At 38.9% G+C, this 17,687-nt stretch overlaps 1 protein-coding gene across 1 annotated transcript in view; it reads left to right on the top strand.

Moving 5' to 3' along the window:
• The window catches only part of FANCC (FA complementation group C), a 265,910-nt gene that overhangs the window by 24,060 nt on the left and 224,163 nt on the right, over positions 1 to 17,687 (top strand). Inside the window, exon 2 of the mRNA XM_047103066.1 lies at positions 812 to 872. The gene's annotated coding sequence lies outside the window, so the exon portion shown is untranslated. The remainder of the gene's footprint in view (positions 1 to 811; positions 873 to 17,687) is intronic.

Genomic DNA, 17,687 nt, shown 5'->3' with positions numbered 1-17,687 from the left:
CCACTTAAGTGCGGTTACTGGTGGGGTATCAGTTGAGCAATATAGTATTTTCTAGAGCTACGTTCTGTGCTTTGATTTCTTATGAAATCTGGTATGATTTTTTTGTGTCAAATTTAAGAGTATACAAGAGTCCACTGGAAGCTCTTTGAATGAACTGGGTCAAATAGTTCTGGGAGTGTGTGTGATTGTTTTGCTTTTGTTTGCTTATTTATTGATGACTGCGTTTTAAAATTCCATTTGCCTTTACTGAATTACTCTACTGGACTGTTGAGGAAGCCTCTAATTTGGGTAATAGAACAGTTAAATGATTATTACTAAACTATCCTTAGTCCTTGATTAAAAAGAGGCAACATTTTTATCAAGAGGAGGCAGTTGACTCTCCCTTATTTACACTAGTTCTTCAATTTTTGTTAAACATTTTCTGATCTGAAGAATTGAAGCCAACCATTGTCAAATACCATGTTGTAACCTAAAGTTGGTAACTGTGGAAGCTCAGAGCTGATCAGAAGAACTGGCTTTTTCTATCAGTATAGAAGACTGGTGTATACCTCAATGATTGCTGTTGCTTTTGTCTCCTCCTTTCTTTTTTCTTTCCTTTTTTTTTTCTTTTTAATTTAAGAGTTTGTGGAGGTTTCTTTGAATTCTTTCAGCGTTTACATAAAATTCTGCATTTTGGGAAGGAAATCTGGGCAGATACAAAAGCTTCTTTTCCTGTTTTAAAACTTTTCTCAGTAATTCTAGGATTTTCCTTTATTATCATCTATTCTTCTATCCTTTCTCTGATACCACATCTTCTTGTTTCTCTTTCTAGGTTTATTCCCTGCTTTTGGTGATGGGTATCCTCTAGTATCTTCTTAAATGGTGTGTGAAAGGTGAGTTATTTACTGGTCACTGCCTATTGAATGTATCATTATTCTAGTCACGATTGATAGTTTGATGAATATAGAATTCCATGTTGGAAACAATTTTCCTTCAAAATTGTGAAGGCATTGTTGCATTTCCATTTACCTTCCAATGTTTTTACAATTTTATGTGGTGTGCTATGGTGTGCTATGATGTTCTTTTCATCCAATGTATTGGGTACTTGGTTTGCCCTTTAAATCTGGAGACTCTTGTCTTTTAGTTCTGAGAAAATTTGTTTTCACTGTATCCTCTCCTCCATTTTCTTTGGAGCTCCTTTGTTTGGAATTTGACCTCCAGGGCTGATCCTCTGATTTTCTTATCTTTCTCCTGTTTTCTCTCACATTGTCTTTTTGCTCTACTTATGAGAAATTTTTTTCAAATTTAAATTCTTTCTTTTCTTTTAACAAATTTTTTTTAATGTGTATTCCTTTTTTTGAGAGAGAGAGCGCGCATTTGCATGTGTGCCAGTTGGGGGGGTGGGGGGTGGGGCAGAGAGAGAGGGAGACATAGAATCTGAAGCTGGCTCCAGGCTCTGAGCTGTTAGCACAGAGCCTGACGCAGGGTTCGAACTCATGAACCATGAGATCATGACTTGGCCGAAGCCAGACACTTAACCGCCTGAGCCACCCAGGCTCCCCTAAATTCTTTTTTTTCTATTGAGTTTTTCATTTCTACTATGGTATGTTTAATTTCCAGAATCATTCTCTGAATGTTCTTTTGTTAATATTCTGTCCTTATGTCATGGGAATAGTGTTATTTCTTCTGTATTCTGAAAATGTTAACGTTAAGACTTTTGGAAAAAGATTTTAAAGTCTGTTTCCTTCCCCCCACCCCCCCTTGTGACTTCCATGTTGCTTTTTATCTGTATATTTTGGTTTCCTCTTTTATGTTAGAGGTTTCTTCAGATGTCTGGTAATCAGTCCTTGGTTGTATGCTTATATTTGCAACAGGGAGCTAAAAATCTCATTCTGAGTGCATGGGAGACGCTTAGATTCCCATTGAGATGGTCAGGTTTGGCCAAGTTTTGGGGAACTCTCACATATCAGTAGGCATATCAGAGTTGCTTGTCAACTGTAAGTCAGATTGAGTGGGGTAGGAAATTTGGGGAGGGGGCAGATTTCAGCATTCAGTATCCCAGTTTACATGTTTTTATGTAACTCCTAACCCTGTACCTCTACCTCACCCCATTCACTGCCCCCATTTGTTGAACTGTAGCTCTGCTCTCAACTGTGGCTATTGACTCCTGGTGCAGAGACCCTGCGTTTTATAATCTCCAGAAAATAAATCACCTCTTTTTGGTCAGGTTGGGGCTGGACTGCCAAGAGTTGGAATGATGTGGAAATGTGGATATCTAACTGCCTCTTAGATAGACTTTAAACCAGTTGACTTTATTTTTGGTCTCCTTCATCCCTATTTCCAGATGTCCCAGATTTCTTTATTTCCTGATCTTGTTAGTGGTCCAGCAGTATAAAATGGGACGTACAATGAGCTGGTTTTAGCTTTCTTGTTGTCCCTCTGGGATTCTGTTTTTCCAGTCTATTAAGTCAGTCACCACTTGTCTATCTGCTTTCTAGCTTGTGAAATTCTATTACTGTTTTCTCCTTTTCTATTTTCCTCATCCATGTAAGTTTATGCCTTAAAAAAAAAAAAAGAAAGAAAAAGAAAAGTAAATTTCTTTATTGTCATCTTTATAGGGTTTCAGGAAGGATTGAAACCTGTGTTTTTAGTCTGGCCATCTATATCTGGACGTTCCTCCAGCAAACACCTCTCTTTTTTCTTAAATATATGTTTTCTATATATATTTTCTCCCTAAAATGGCTTGCTTGTTATTCCAAACTGTGTTTTGAAAATTCTGATTCATATATAACTAATAAATTGGGATTACCGGTAGTGACATTTCTATATGCAGCCATGCTACCAGCAAGGTGTTCCATTCTGTTTGCTGCAGGTCTGATAGATGGATGATGATATTAATTTATTGAATGAATATTTATTAAATATCTGGTCTGTGCATAGCTTTGCACCAGGCTCTACTATAATAGTGAACTACTAAATAAGAACAGGGTAGGCTGTAATACCAAAAAGACATGTTAAAGAAAGAATTCAGAGTCTTCTAGAACTTAGGATTGCTGTGATATAGTAGCTGTAGACATATCAATTGAACTGTAAAGCAAACAGACCTAGATGATCTTTTTGAACACACATGTTAAGAATATCAGTCTGAGTGATTGGTAGGCTCCATAGATATATTTGTCCTCTAAGTGGTTGGAAGTAAGATTCTGGGGCTTAGGACAGGTGATAGAGCTGAACTTAAAGGTGGATGGATCATCAGTAGAAGCTCATGTTATGAAAGTAAATGGAGGGGCGCCTGGGTGGCGCAGTCGGTTAAGCGTCCGACTTCAGCCAGGTCACGATCTCGCTGTCCGTGAGTTCGAGCCCCGCGTCAGGCTCTGGGCTGATGGCTCAGAGCCTGGATCCTGTTTCCGATTCTGTGTCTCCCTCTCTCTCTGCCCCTCCCCCGTTCATGCTCTGTCTCTCTCTGTCCCAAAAATAAATAAAAAACGTTGAAAAAAAAATTAAAAAAGAAAAAAAAGAAAGTAAATGGAATGGTTTGTGGAAAGTGAGATGAAAGAGGCCAGAAGATGGAACCCCCTGGATCACTAACATTTATGGGTATTTGGAGGAAGAAGAAGTTTACAGGCAGATAGAGTGCTCTGTAGCTTCTTCCCTTGTAGAAAGATCAAGTAAAATGAGGCTGAACATGGAGAAGTGCTTGGGAACACTATTTTTACTAAAAGATTTAGGAAACAAACAGTTTTATATTAAAAAAACCCCACCCCTATCTCTTAGAGAATATTCACCCCAGTTATAGAAGCCCTGATATATAGAGAGGTGATGGTCATCTTAGCCTGATTGTGATAATTGTAGAAAATGGACTGGATAAGGCCAGGGCTGAAAGAATTATGGGTTGAAGTGGAACCTGGGAAGATTAAAATATAGGTATATGGAGTTCTTTTAGTAGGGATAGATGTTTGGTGATGTGAGTTAAGAAAGTGCATTGATTGAAGTGTTAGAGGTCTTCCAGACTACTCCAGCTTTGATGATTCACTAGGAAGACTTCACAGAATTCAGCATGTCGTTGTCCTCATGATTATGATTGATTACAGGGAAAGGACACCAAGCAAGATCAGCGATGGGAAAAGATGCATGGGATGAAGTCCGGAGGAAATCAGGCACAAGCTTCTAAAGAGTCTTTTCCCTTTGTAGTCACACAGGACATATTTCCTCCAGCAGAATTGTGACAACGTGTATAATGTCATTCCTCAGGGAAGCTCATTAGAGAGAATCAGTGCCCAAGGTTCTTACTGGGGGCTGATCACATAGTCATCCTCTGCCTAGCAGGTACCAAATTCCAGACCCTTAGTAGGAAAGTAGATAGATGTTCAGCATAAATCACATTGTACAGCTTAGGCACTGTGAGTCCCTCTTTTTTTTTTTTTTTTTTCAACGTGTATATATATTTTTGGGACAGAGAGAGACAGAGCATGAACAGGGGAGGGGCAGAGAGAGAGGGAGACACAGTATCAGAAACAGGCTCCAGGCTCTGAGCCATCAGCCCAGAGCCCGACGCGGGGCTCAAACTCACAGACCGCGAGATCGTGACCTGGCTGAAGTCGGACGCTTAACCGACTGCGCCACCCAGGCGCCCCTGTGAGTCCCTCTTAATAATTAGGGAGGTGGGAACTCTTCCAGTATCCAAGTTCCCTGAGTCTAGCCGAGTACCAGTGTTACAAACACCCCTTTCTGAGGAGATGAGTTTTAGGCCTGCTGTGTTAATTCTTTTTTGCACAGTCATTTTAGGAGTTAAGCCATTTTGAGGGTCCAAGTTTAGTTTTGGTAAATTGCAAGTTAATACCAAGTTAACCTTGGTAAATTGCAAAGGTGTCTGATGGCCCGGTTAGAGTCCTGCACAGGTGTAAACTGGTGGTGTGGTAAGTGCAGGCAAATGACTAATAACCTTCTAGAAGATTATGAATTCAGGGTGAGAAATATATTCCATGGAATATTAGAACTCATGATAAAAAAGGTAATTATGGGTGAGTGGAAGGTTATGCTACGGACTGAATTTTGCCTCCATCTATTCCCTGCCGATTCATATGTTGAAGCCCTGATGTGACTGTGTTTGGAGATCAGGCCTTTAGAAGCAGTAATTAAGCTTAAATGAGGTCATAAGGGTGGGGTCAGAATCTGGATTAGTGCTTTAAAGGAAGGGGAAGGGAGATCTCTTTCTCTGCATGTGCACAAACAAGAGGTCATGTGAGCATACAGAGACGGTGGCCATCCACAAGCCAGGAAGAGGAACCTCACCAGGAGCCGAGTCATCCAGAACCTTGATCATGGGCTTGCCAGCTTCTAAAACTAAGAAAATAAACGGTGTTGCCACGCTGTTTTTGTTATGGTAGCCTGAGCAGCGTAAGGCAGATTGGGATCAGATGAGGACCTCAGCTTTATCAAGGTGAACTCTGTGTGGAGCAGGAGAATATTAACATGGCACTGGGTTTCTGTTTCTGTTGATTTTTGGTGATTTGCTGGATACTTTTTTTGTCTGTTTGCTTTTTACTTAGCTAACTCATCCCCATACCACCCTTTTTGAATTAGCATAAGTTATTAAACCAGGGTTCTGGATCTGTGCCTTCCAGTATCATAGTCAGTAGCCACATTTGCTTCTGTAAATTTAAATTCATTGGAATAAAATAAAATAAAAAATTCATTCCTTCACTTGTACCTGCCACATTTCATGTGTTCAGTAGCCACATGTGGCTAGTGGCTATCTCAGTGGATAACATAGATATGGATAGAATATTACCATCATTGCATACAGTCTTGCTGGGCAGCACTTTACTAGATTGTTGCTTCACAACAATTCTCTCTTCTTTATTTTCTGTCTTGGTGGTTCTGAGCTTTTCCAGGTTCAAGGCATACTTCTGACTACTAAGATTTTTGATGGGCTTCTGAAAGATTTTAAAACAACACTAAGAAATGAACAATACTTGCAGTGCAAATTCGGCTAAAGCACAGTATGTCAAGCAGAGTCTATAACAGTATCTGTGATTATCATGCTATTCATTTGGTCACTTTTCTGCAGTATGTGCCTTTAAAAGAGATGTTTTCTATCCCTAATGGGTTTGCTTATATATCCATAGGACAAAGACTTGGATACCTGTTTTCCTGTTTTATTCTCCTGGAAGTGATAAACAGGAAGCATCAGTAACCAGGCTGATTTGCTGTGAGCACTGGTTAGTCTGAGGAATCCTAGGCCAAGGGTAGGTCAGTGAAAGCTGCAAATGATCTGGCATTGTTTGGAACAGATTGTTTCATGAGATAGTAAGTAAAATAATGGTCAGAAGCCTCTTAATTCTCCAAGGTACCCCATTCTACCAGTCCATGTCGTATGTGGGAGCTGTTCTTGAGAATCCTCAGAACAACCCTGTGAGGTAGGTATTATTTCATTTCTGAAGCCAAGTGAAGGCAGCATTCAGAAATTTCATATAATTTGCCCTGGGTCACCAAGCTAGTAAACAGAGATGCTGGATTCAAACCTTTCCGTTGGTCTTCACAGCTTGTGTTTTTTCCACCATAATGCAGCTGGACTTGGCCAGGGCCCCATCTCCCCACTGGGTGGGAAATAGCTCTCTCAAAGCTGTGTTCTTTATAAAAGGGGTTCTTTGTAAATTCCAAACACATTTAACTCCAGGTAAAGACTGAATACCTAGAAAGGGATATTTATCCTTTTATTTTAAGGGATCATTTTTTTTATTTTAATTACATTGAAAACAGAAACTTTTTTTTTTAAAGGAGAAGAATCACTCATTATACCAGCACTTATTTTGGAATCATTTTCCCCTGCTTATACAGACACATATCATGTATTATACATATTTGTCTGCAGCTTCCTCATTTGACTTAGGAAGTTAGGATGAACATCTCTAAGTCAGTCAGGAATAGTCATTTTGTAGTTAACTGCTCTGTTACTTGAAAAATGTATTTTGTTTTTTAAATGGTTATTGTTACACCCACTTTAACTACTCTTCTTCATTTTAGCCTCTAGGTCTGTTTTTTCTTTGTATGGGGTTAGTGAGAAACAATTGCAAGACAGGAACAAAGTCTTAAATTTGGTGGCACTCAGCACCAAATAATTCCAGATGTTTGCTTTTCCCTGCATATAGAAAGAACTCAGTCTGATGCCGTGTTTGTTCTTCTCATCCTCCCTTGTCTTTATTTCTCTTCCATTTCATTTAATTTTAACCTCAATACCAGACTTGTTTTGTGCAGTCTTTGGCCTGCTGCTGTGCTGTCTTTGCCACTGGCTCTCCCTCCAGCCCCCAGTCACTGATGTGTTTCTTGGCAGGGAACGGAAATGATGGTGGTCCTCTCGGTTGACTCCGGAGCACCCCAAGTCAGCAGTAATACTTGGCATAACAAGTACCAGGGTGGGATAACCACACATCCCTGGCCTGGGATTTAAAAGTTGTTAGTTGTCCTGTGAGCTGTGGTTTAGCGATCTACTTAAGGGAGAGATTGAATTTATTTCTTACAGGCTTCTTTTTCTTGGTCATCGTCTGATATTATTGCCTTATTATTATTTTATTCCTTTTTATTATCTTTGGCTCAAATTTTCCTTTTAGCCATTTTTCTTTGATCGTTTTTTCTTATCTTCCCCTTTGTGACTCTTTAGACTTCTCTATTTTATTTATTTTATTAAAAAAATTTTTTTTAATGTTTATTTATCTTTGAGACAGAGACAGAGCATGAGCTGGGGAGGGGCAGAGAGAGAGGGAGACACAGAATTCAAAGCAGGCTCCAGGCTCTGAGCTGTCAGCACAGAGCCCAATGCAGGGCTCAAACTCATGAACTTCGAGATCATGACCTGAGCCCAACTTGGACATTTAGCTGATGGAACCACCCAGGCGCCCCTGGACTTCTCTTTTTTAAATCAGCCTTATGCTAATCTGATTTTCCTTCTGCTTGAATCTAATCTGATTTTTCATTGGCTTGGGACAGGGAGGGTAAGGTGAGGAAGGTGGAGGTAAATACTCCACCTGAGAATTATTTAATACAAAACAAAGTATTTGATTCCTTGTGTTTGAGAGACCATAGAATAAGCTAGCCACTAATATCAAATGGTTTTTGAATGCAGTCTTACAAAAAGAAGACTGATAAGTCCCTACCTCCTAGGAGTTCAGGATGCATTGTGGGAGAAAGGAGCAGGCCACGTAGGAAGTGTAAGAAAAATATGTCAGCAAAGGTAAACCAACATGTGAGGGAGAAACTGTACTGGGAGATGCATTGTGAATGGCTGATAGAGAAAAATGGAAAGGCTTTCGGAAGCAGATAAGTTTTCAGCATATAGAGATGTTTTATGTTGGTGATAAATAGAGCTATACTGTTAACTTTTATTTGAAGAAAGGTTAAATATTGACTACGGGAAAGAACCTATTCTGGGGCTTGGAAAACAAGGTTTTGTACTCAGAAGACAATTAAATATAGCTAACAACTTTAGTACTGAACTGCATAAGTTTTTACTTTTTTTTATTTTTAAAATGTGGCTGGAATATTGTTATTTATTATATGTAACATATCTAGCAATAGAATAATTGTTAGTGAAGCATTTAAAGAGATATACAGATGAATCAGAATTTCTTAAGATAACATATTTTTCTTCTTTGGGGAAATCCTAGTTAAAACTGGAAAAACTTCAAGCTTTATTATAGCTCATTACAAATTTTGGGAATTTTGATATTGTCCAGCAAAAACTTCAGTAGATTTTAGAAACTAGTTATTAATTGACCTCAGTTCTGCACATTTTTGTTGTTTTGCAAGAGTACCCTTAAGGTTTAAATCAAGTTAAAAGTAGGGTAAATGGTGTGTGCCTGTAAGGTCAGACTAAAACTATATTTTTTCCTGTCAGCACCTGAGTAGAAAAAAACTAGTTTAAGAACTTGACTATAGTTTAGAATCTTACACAAAACCACATATACTATAGTACTTTTGAAACCTGGATCCAAAATGTAGAATCATTTTGTTTTATAGAACTTAAAACTACATCTGATATTACTATGTCTGTGCTGTCCTGATACAGTTTTGGATTGCATTAGTGGTACAAGAATGATTCCTGTATTTAAGTAACATACACTGCACAGATGGTATCAGTTTTGAATCTACTAAGTAAAAGAAAACTAGAACAACAATGATTTTCCAGTTCATTTTTACTGATTTTTATTTATTTTGGATGACTGTAGTCACTGTAAAGGTGGCAGACTGAACCTGGAAACTAGAGCCAAGAACAGAGTGGGTGGGCGCCCCTCCTGTTCTCTACCACATGTCTGCTAATTTTTCCCGGGAGAACTAGCGTGAGTTCTCTCGGGGTCTAAGACTTTGCTCCTTAACATAATACTGCCATGATTAACCCCCTCTCCCCTCCTTGTTTCTTCAATTAAGTGTCTATAGGTCAATTAAACCCTCCATAGTTCTTACATCCCTATTGTCCTTTGCCTAGTCTTTTTTTCTTATCATCCCTGGATTATGTCATCCATTTCCATGGCTTTCATTACTTTCTATGTGTGGATGGTTCCCACATCTATGTCTTTAGCTCAGATCTGTCTCCTGTAGCCCATTGCTTGTTGGACATTTTCGTTTGGAGGTCCCAAGTATCTTGTACTCAATATGTCCTAAACTGAACTCATCTTTCTATCCAAGCAAATCCTTACTCCTCTGTTCCCTCCTTCAGTACATGATGGTACTGTACACCTAGTTCTCTAATCAGAAACCTGAGCACCATCCTTAACTCCTCCCTATACTTTTTTTGCTGTGTTCAGTCAGACACTAAATATTGCATTACCCTACATCTTAAGTGTTTCTTGGGGTGTCTGGGTGGCTCAGTCGGTTAAGTGTCCGACTTCAACTCAGGTCATGATCTCGTGGTCCGTGAGTTCAAGCCCCACATTGGGCTCTGTGCAGACAGCTCAGAGTCTGGAGCCTACTTCGGATTCTGGGTCTCCCTCTCTCTCTGCCCCTCTCCCGCTTGCACTCTGTCTCTCCCTCTCAAAAATAAATAAACATTTAAAAAATGTTTTTATAAGTGTCTCTCATATCTAGACACTTTTCTCCATTTTTTCATGCCATTCAGCTAGGCCTTGGGTAACTAGAAGATAGGTCTTTCTGTTTCCCCTTCTAGCCCATTTTCTACACTGCTTCTGTGTAATCTTTCTAAAACACAAATCTGATTATATCACTTTGGTACTAAACATTCTTCAGTTGCTCTTACAGGAGCATTCCTATTGCTCTTACAGGAAAATCCAAGGTCCTTACCACATCTTATAAGGTCCTTTCAAATGCATCTGCTTACCTGAGCAAGGTGACAACCTTGGTTAGATTTGCTTTTCAAGCACTTGGGTGGCTCTGTTGAATGTCAAACTCTTGATTTCAGCCCAGGTCATGATCCCAGCATCGTGGGATGGAGTCCCTCATCAGGCTCCATGCTGAGGTTAGGGTCTGCTTCAGATTCTCTCTCTCTCTTTCTCTTTCTCTCTCTGCTCCTCTCCCTTGCTCGCAATCTCTCTCTCCCTCTCCCTCTCTCAAGTTAAAAAAAAAAAAAATTGCTTTTATAGTCTGAAGTCCCCCTAACACCATTCATGAAATTTTATTGTGATCTATTGTCCCTTAGTAAGCCCCTGTCAGATCTGTGCACCCTTCTTCCTAAAGATAAGTCATGCATATTGCAGCAGGTAGTTGTAATGGTTGGCAGATTCCTCTGAGAAGTCTCCATCTAGAAGTTATGCTTGATATGCTGTTTTTATTACAAACTATAGAGAATCTATCTGCTGATCATGACAGATAAAGTAATGGAGGTGATTAGATGTCACCACAGCCTGTCATTTTTCCCCAGAAGTAATAAAAGAGTTAACCATCTGCTCCTTGTGAAGCAGGTTTTCAAACAGGCCAACAGAGGTTGACTGTAGGAAAGGTATATTATTTCTCGCCCAAGAGAATGGGATTCCTGAAAGTCTTGGGAAGAAAAAAGGAACAAAGGAATGAATGTCACCAGTAGAGGGATAAAAATGGTGAGGTCATAGTACAAAAGCATTAATAGAGTAGTCCTTCTGCTGGTCTCTATCTTGAGATGCCCTAAAATGTTTGTTTTCATTATTAAAAAAGAAGTCAGTGTAGGCGTCTCCCAGAGAAGGGGGCAATCTCTGATTTTGGCAAGACTGTAAAACAACTGCGTTATGTCTTATTAATCTATGCTTTGTCTGAAGACAGGTCCTCTTACCTCAGTCTTTTACAGATGCTCTTCCCTCTGCTTGGAACATTCTACCTACTGTTTGAACACCTGTATATGGTTCAGGTCTCTTTCCCTGTAAACCTTGCTTGACACCCCAAGTTTAGGTTAAGTGCTCTGCTGAGTGTCCTGTGCCATAGAATGCTTCTTATACTGCAGCTTTAGTTTATGGTTTAAGTTCACTGATATGACTAATTTTATTATTTGAAATGAAAGGAGTTTCAGGAATGTTTTCCAGAGGATTGACTAGAGTCATGAGACATTTCTCCACTCCACCACTAAAGCCATGAATTTTCTTTAAACTTAATTACAATTTTGAAATATTTGTGATATACCATACTATAAGATATTCTGTGAATGAGAGCCAGCCAATCTGAGTCCAGTTGTGAATGTCTTGAATGTGAATGCCAGTATTCACATTTGATATTCTTTTTTTCTTACGTTTATGTATTTATTTTTGAGATGGGGGGGGAGGAGCAGAGAGAGAGTGAGAGAGAATCCCAACAGGCTTCGTGCTGTCAGAGCAGAGCCTGTCACTGGGTCAAACCCATGAACGGTGAGATTGTGACCTGAGCCGAAATCAAGAGTTGAATGCTTAACCACCTGAGCCACCCAGGAGCCCAAATAGTTCTTTCAAATGTGATTTTCTTTTCTACTTACTTTACCAAAGCCATCTTTGTCATCCAAAGGACATCTGGCTCTTTGTTATTTTCCTAGAAATGAAGCCTCCTCATACATTAAATCAGTATATTTTTATTGTTGTATCATTTTAAATAGGAATTAATATAGAGAGGTTTTAATATACAGCAGACTCTTGATATTTTCATATTTACCTCGTGCGGTTTTGACGGTTTGCAATTGATCTAAAAAATTGATGACATACACTAAGTTGTGATTTTGCTAAGTCTCATATTTGAGTAGTAGGTATAAGACAGATTTGGGGGCGTGGGACATTGAGATAGTCAGTAAGCCTACCATACCCCTCAGAGTCTGCCTCTTGGGGTACCTTTGCTGTATACACATAATCAGAGCTTATACATTACTTCTTATGAAACAATAAAGCATTTTTTCATGGTTTCATAAAGCCAATTGCTAGTCCTTTGATGAAAGAGAAGAAATAACATTAAGATCTAAGGAAATGTTGGTTCTTGGTGTGAACAGTAAAGTTTTGGGTAAATTGAAGACTAGGATGTCTAATTAAGTTGTGGTTGTGAACTAAAATGAGAGTGAGTCCATGATAGTCATCAAGTTGGTGAACCTGTTTCAGTGAGTACCCTAACCAGTGTGAAAATTGCTCGAGTGGGAGAATGTGGAAGTTGGGTAGGTGATTCATTTGTGCTCTGAGGATATGAAGAATTTCATTATTCTTTATGGAAATATCTTTCTGTAGAAAGTCAGGGCTGGATAACAGATACAAAATATCCAGTATTGAAGGTACTTGTCAGTTCCTGAAATAAATTTTAATGTGAGTACAGTTTGATTTCATTATTTTAAGACATGATTTGATTTTCTTTTTGTAACACAGATTTAATGTGAAGCATCAACCCATCATAGTGCTAGGGACAATTTTCCTTTTGCATTCTAGAAGATGAAGATGTTATAGTCTGGAAATGTGCTCCACACAGATGACAAAGGTGGAGACAAAGACAGTGATGAAGAATATGAGTAAGCTATGTGTGATGTCCATAACTCTAGTGAAGTAGTCTAATATTAGAAGTTGCTAACTGACATGTTCATCACTTGTGATATATTAATGAAGTGGAGTTTTAAGAATGCCTGAGTGGGGGTGCCTGGGTGGCTCAGTCAGTTAAGCATCCGATTGTTGATTTCATTTGAACAGTTTGTGAGTTCCAGCCCCATGCACTGACAGTATGGAGCTGCTTGGGATTCCTTCTCTCTCCCTCTCTGTCTGCCCCTTCCCTGCTCACTTGCTCTCTCTTTCAAAGTAAATAAACTTAGGTTTAGAACATGCATCAATAAAAGAAAGGACAAGAACCATATGATCCTCTCAATAGATGCAGAGAAAGCATTTGACAAAATACAGCATCCTTTCTTGATAAAAACCCTCAAGAAGGTAGGGATAGAAGGATCATACCTCGGGATCATAAAAGCCAAATATGAACGACCCAATGCTAATATCATCCTCAATGGGGAAAAACTGAGAGCTTTCCCCCTAAGGTCAGGAACAAGACAGGGATGTCCACTCTCGCCACTATTATTCAACATAGTATTGGAAATCTTAGCCTCTGCAGTCAGACAACACAAAGAAATAAAAGGCATCCATACTGGCCAGGAGGAGGTCAAACTTTCACTCTTCGCAGATGACATGCTACTCTATATGGAAAACCTAAAAGATTCCACCAAAAAACTGCTAGAACTGATTCATGAATTCAGCAAAGTTGCAGGATATAAAATCAATGCACAGAAATCAGTTGCATTCCTATACACCAAGAATGAAGCCACAGAAAGAGAAATCAAAGAATCGATCCCACTTACAATTGCACCAGAAACCATACTATAACCTAGGAATATAACCAAATCTAACCAAAGAGGTGAAAAACCTATACACTGAAAGCTATAGAAAGCTTATGAAAGAAATTGAAGAAGACACAAAAAATTGGAAAAAAGGTTCCATGCTCCTGGATAGGAAGAACGAATATTGTTAAAATGTTGATACTACCCAAAGCAATTGACATATTCAGTGCAATCCCTATCAAAATAACACCAGCATTCTTCACAGAGCTAGAACAAATAATCCTAAAATTGATATGGAGTCAGGAAAGACCCCAAATAGCCAAAGCAATCTTGACAAAGAAAACCAAAGCAGGAGGCATCACAATCCCAGACGTCAAGCTATACTGCAAAGCTGTAATCATCAAGACAGTATGGTACTGGCACAAGAACAGACACTCAGATCAATGGAACAGAATAGAGAACACAGAAATGGACCCACAAACATATGGCCAACTAATCTTTGACAAAGCAGGAAAGAATATCCAATGGAATAAAGACAGTCTCTTCAGCAAGTGGTGCTGGAAAAACTGGACAGCGACATGCAGAAGAATGATCCTGGACCTCTTTCTTACACCATACACAAAAATAAACTCAAAATGGATGAAAGACCTAAGTGTATGACAAGAAGCCATTAAAATCCTCGAGGAGAAAGCAGGCAAAAACCTCTTTGATCTTGGCCGCAGCAACTTCTTACTCAACACGTCTCCGGAGGCAAGGGAAACAAAAGCAAATATAAACTACTGGGACCTCATCAAAATAAAACGCTTCTGCACAGCGAAGGAAACAATCAGCAAAACTAAAAGGCAACCGACAGAATGGGAGAAGATATTTGCAAATGACATATCAGATAAAGGGTTAGTATCCAAAATCTGCCAAGAACTTATCAACTCAACACCCAAAAAACAAATAATCCAGTGAAGAAATGGGCAAAAGACATGAGCAGACACTTCTCCACATGAGAAAATGAGAAAATGCTCCACATCAGTCATCATCAAGGAAGTACAAATCAAAACCACAATGAGATACCACCTTATACCTGTCAAAATGGCTAACATGAACAACTCAGGCAACAACAGATGTTGGCGAGGATGCGGAGAAAGAGGATCTCTTTTGCATTGTTGGTGGGAATGCAAGCTGGTGCAGCCACTCTGGAAAACAGTATGGAGGTTCCTTAAAAAAACTAAAAATAGAAGTACCCTAGGACCCAGCAATTGCACTACTAGGCATTTATTCAAGGGATACAGGTGTGCTGTTTTGAAGGGACACATGCACTGCCATGTTTATAGCAGCACTATCAACAATAGCCAAAGTATGGAAAGAGCCCAAATGTCCATCGATGGATGAATGGACAAAGAAAATGTGGTATATGTGTATACAATGGAGTATTACTGGGCAATCAAAAAGAATGAAATCTTGCCATTTGCAACTGCGTGGATGGAACTGGAGGGTATTATGCTAAGGAAAGTAGTCAGAGAAAGACAAAAATCATATGACTTCACTCATATGAGGACTTTAAGAGACAAAACAGATGAACCTAAGGAAGGGAAACCAAATAATATAAAAACAGGGAAGGGGACAAAACAGAAGAGACTCATAAATATGGAGAACAAACTGAGGGTTAATGGAGGGGTTTTGGGAGGGGGGATGGGTAAATGGGTGAGGAGCATTAAGGAATCTACTCCTGAAATCATTGTTGCACTAGATGCTAACTAATTTGGATGTAAATTTAAAAAAATAAAATTAAGAGTTTATAACATGCTCTTTTGGATGTTTCATCTTGGGTGCAGCCATAAAGCATGAATAGTGATATAAAGCACTGTCATTCATCATTTAGAATCACTTTGATACCTCTTAGTTCAGTAAATGGATGCTCCATGCTTCTGTAATAATGATGTTATGTAACATTGAGTTGATTTTAATGGCAGAATTTTATATGACTTGGCTTTTTTTTTTAATGTTTATTTAATTTTGAGAGAGGGAGAGAGTGTGAGCAGGAGAGGGTCAGAGAGAGAGGGAGACACAGAATCTGAAGCAAGCTCTAGGCTCTGGTTCACATTGAGCCCGAGGCGGGCCCCAAACAAACGAACCTTGAGATCATGACCTGAACTGAAGTTGTAGGCTAACCAACTGAGTCACCCAGGTGCCCCTGAAAAAACAAACAATCAAAAAAAAACCTTCTTGAGATGGATACCTGATTAATTTTAAAATATTATTATAAAATATACATAAACACAGAAGTTACCATTTTGATCATTTTTAAGTGTACCTTTCAGTGGTATTAGGTACATTCGCATTGCTATATAACCATCACTACCATCCATTTTCAGAAACTTTCATCTTCCCCTAGTGAAACTGAACCCATTAAATAACAGCTCTTCTTTACCTCATCCCCCTGCCCAGCCCCTGGCAACCACCATTCTACTGTATGAATTTGACTATTCTAGCTACCTCTAAGAAGTGGAATCAAAATATACTTGTCCTTTTGTGTCTGGTTTATTTCACTTAGCATATCTTATCTTCAAGGTCCATCCCTGTGGTAGCATGAATCAGAATTTCATTTCTTTTTAAAACTGAATAATTTTCGTGTGTGTGTGTGTTCACTATGTGTGTCAGTTCATTCGTTGATGGACATTTGTATTGTTTCCACCTTTTGGGTTTTGTGAATAATGCTGCTGTGAGCATGGGTGTACATGTTTCAGTCCCTGCTGTCAGTTCTTTTGGATATACATTCAGAGGTATTTCCAATTTCCACAGTGGCTGCACCATTTTACATTACCTCCAGCGGTGCCTACAGGTTCCAATTTCTGTAAAACTGCCAGCACTTGTTATTTTTTGTTTTATTTGTTTTGATGGTAGCCATCCTAATGGGTGTGCAGTAGTATCTTGTTGTGTTTTGATTTTCATTTCTCTAATGATTAGTGTTGCTGAGCATTTTTCATGTGCTTATTTGCCACTTGTATATCTTGTTGGGGTTATATCTATTCAAGACCTTTACCCATTTTTAAATTGTTTATTGTTGTTGCTTGAGTCATAGGAGTTTTTAAAAATATATTCTGGTTATTAACTCATCAGATACATTATTTCCAAATATTTTTCTCATTCTGTTTGTTTTTTCACTACATAGTGTCCTTTGATGCACAAACGTTTTTAATTTCTATGAAGTCCAGTTTCTTTTTGTTTTGTTACCTGTATATTTGATGTTAGAGCTAAGAAAATTGGTTGCCAAATCCAGTGTCATGCAGCTTTTCCCCTATGTTTTCTTCTAAGAGTTTTATAGTTTTTGTCCTTATATTAAGGTTTTGATCCATTTTGAATTAATTTTTTTATTAATAGTTTTAAAGGTTTATTTTTGAGAGAGATTGAGACAGAGTGTGAGCAGGGGAGGGGCAGAGAAAGGGGAATTCACAGAATCTGAAGCAGGCTTCAGGCTCTGAGCTGTCAGCACAGAGCCCAACATGGGGCATGAACCCACAAACCGTGAGATCATGACCTGAGCTGAAGAGGGAACCCAACCGACTGAGCCACCCAAGCACCTCTCCCGTTAGTCTATTTGTATTTAATATGACTGGTGATACCATTGGATTTAAGCGTGCTTTTTATTTCCTTTTTTCTTTAACTCCAACTATTCTACATTTCATTTTCTTTCCTTTCTTGTATCTTTTGATGATTTTAAAAAGCCATTCCATAGTTTATTTCTTAGTTTCAAAATTATATACTCTTTTTTATTTTTAATTTTTTAAATGTTTATTTTTGAGAGACAAGAGTGAGAGCAGGGTAGGGGCATAGAGAGAGGAAAACACAGCATCTGAAGCAGGCTCCAGGCTCTGGGCTGTCAGCACAGAGCCCCACATGGAGCTTGAACCCACGAACTGTGAGATCATGACCTGAGCCAAAGTTGGGCGCTCAATCAACTGAGCCACCCAGGCACCCC

The sequence above is a fragment of the Lynx rufus genome, unplaced genomic scaffold (genome assembly GCF_022079265.1).
Source record: "Lynx rufus isolate CCGP_SWC_20201006 ecotype Redwood Valley unplaced genomic scaffold, mLynRuf1.p SCAF_10, whole genome shotgun sequence".
NCBI classification, from domain to species: Eukaryota; Metazoa; Chordata; class Mammalia; order Carnivora; family Felidae; genus Lynx; species Lynx rufus.
Note: the sequence above shows the minus strand (reverse complement) of the source record. Positions and strands in the feature narration are given on the sequence as shown.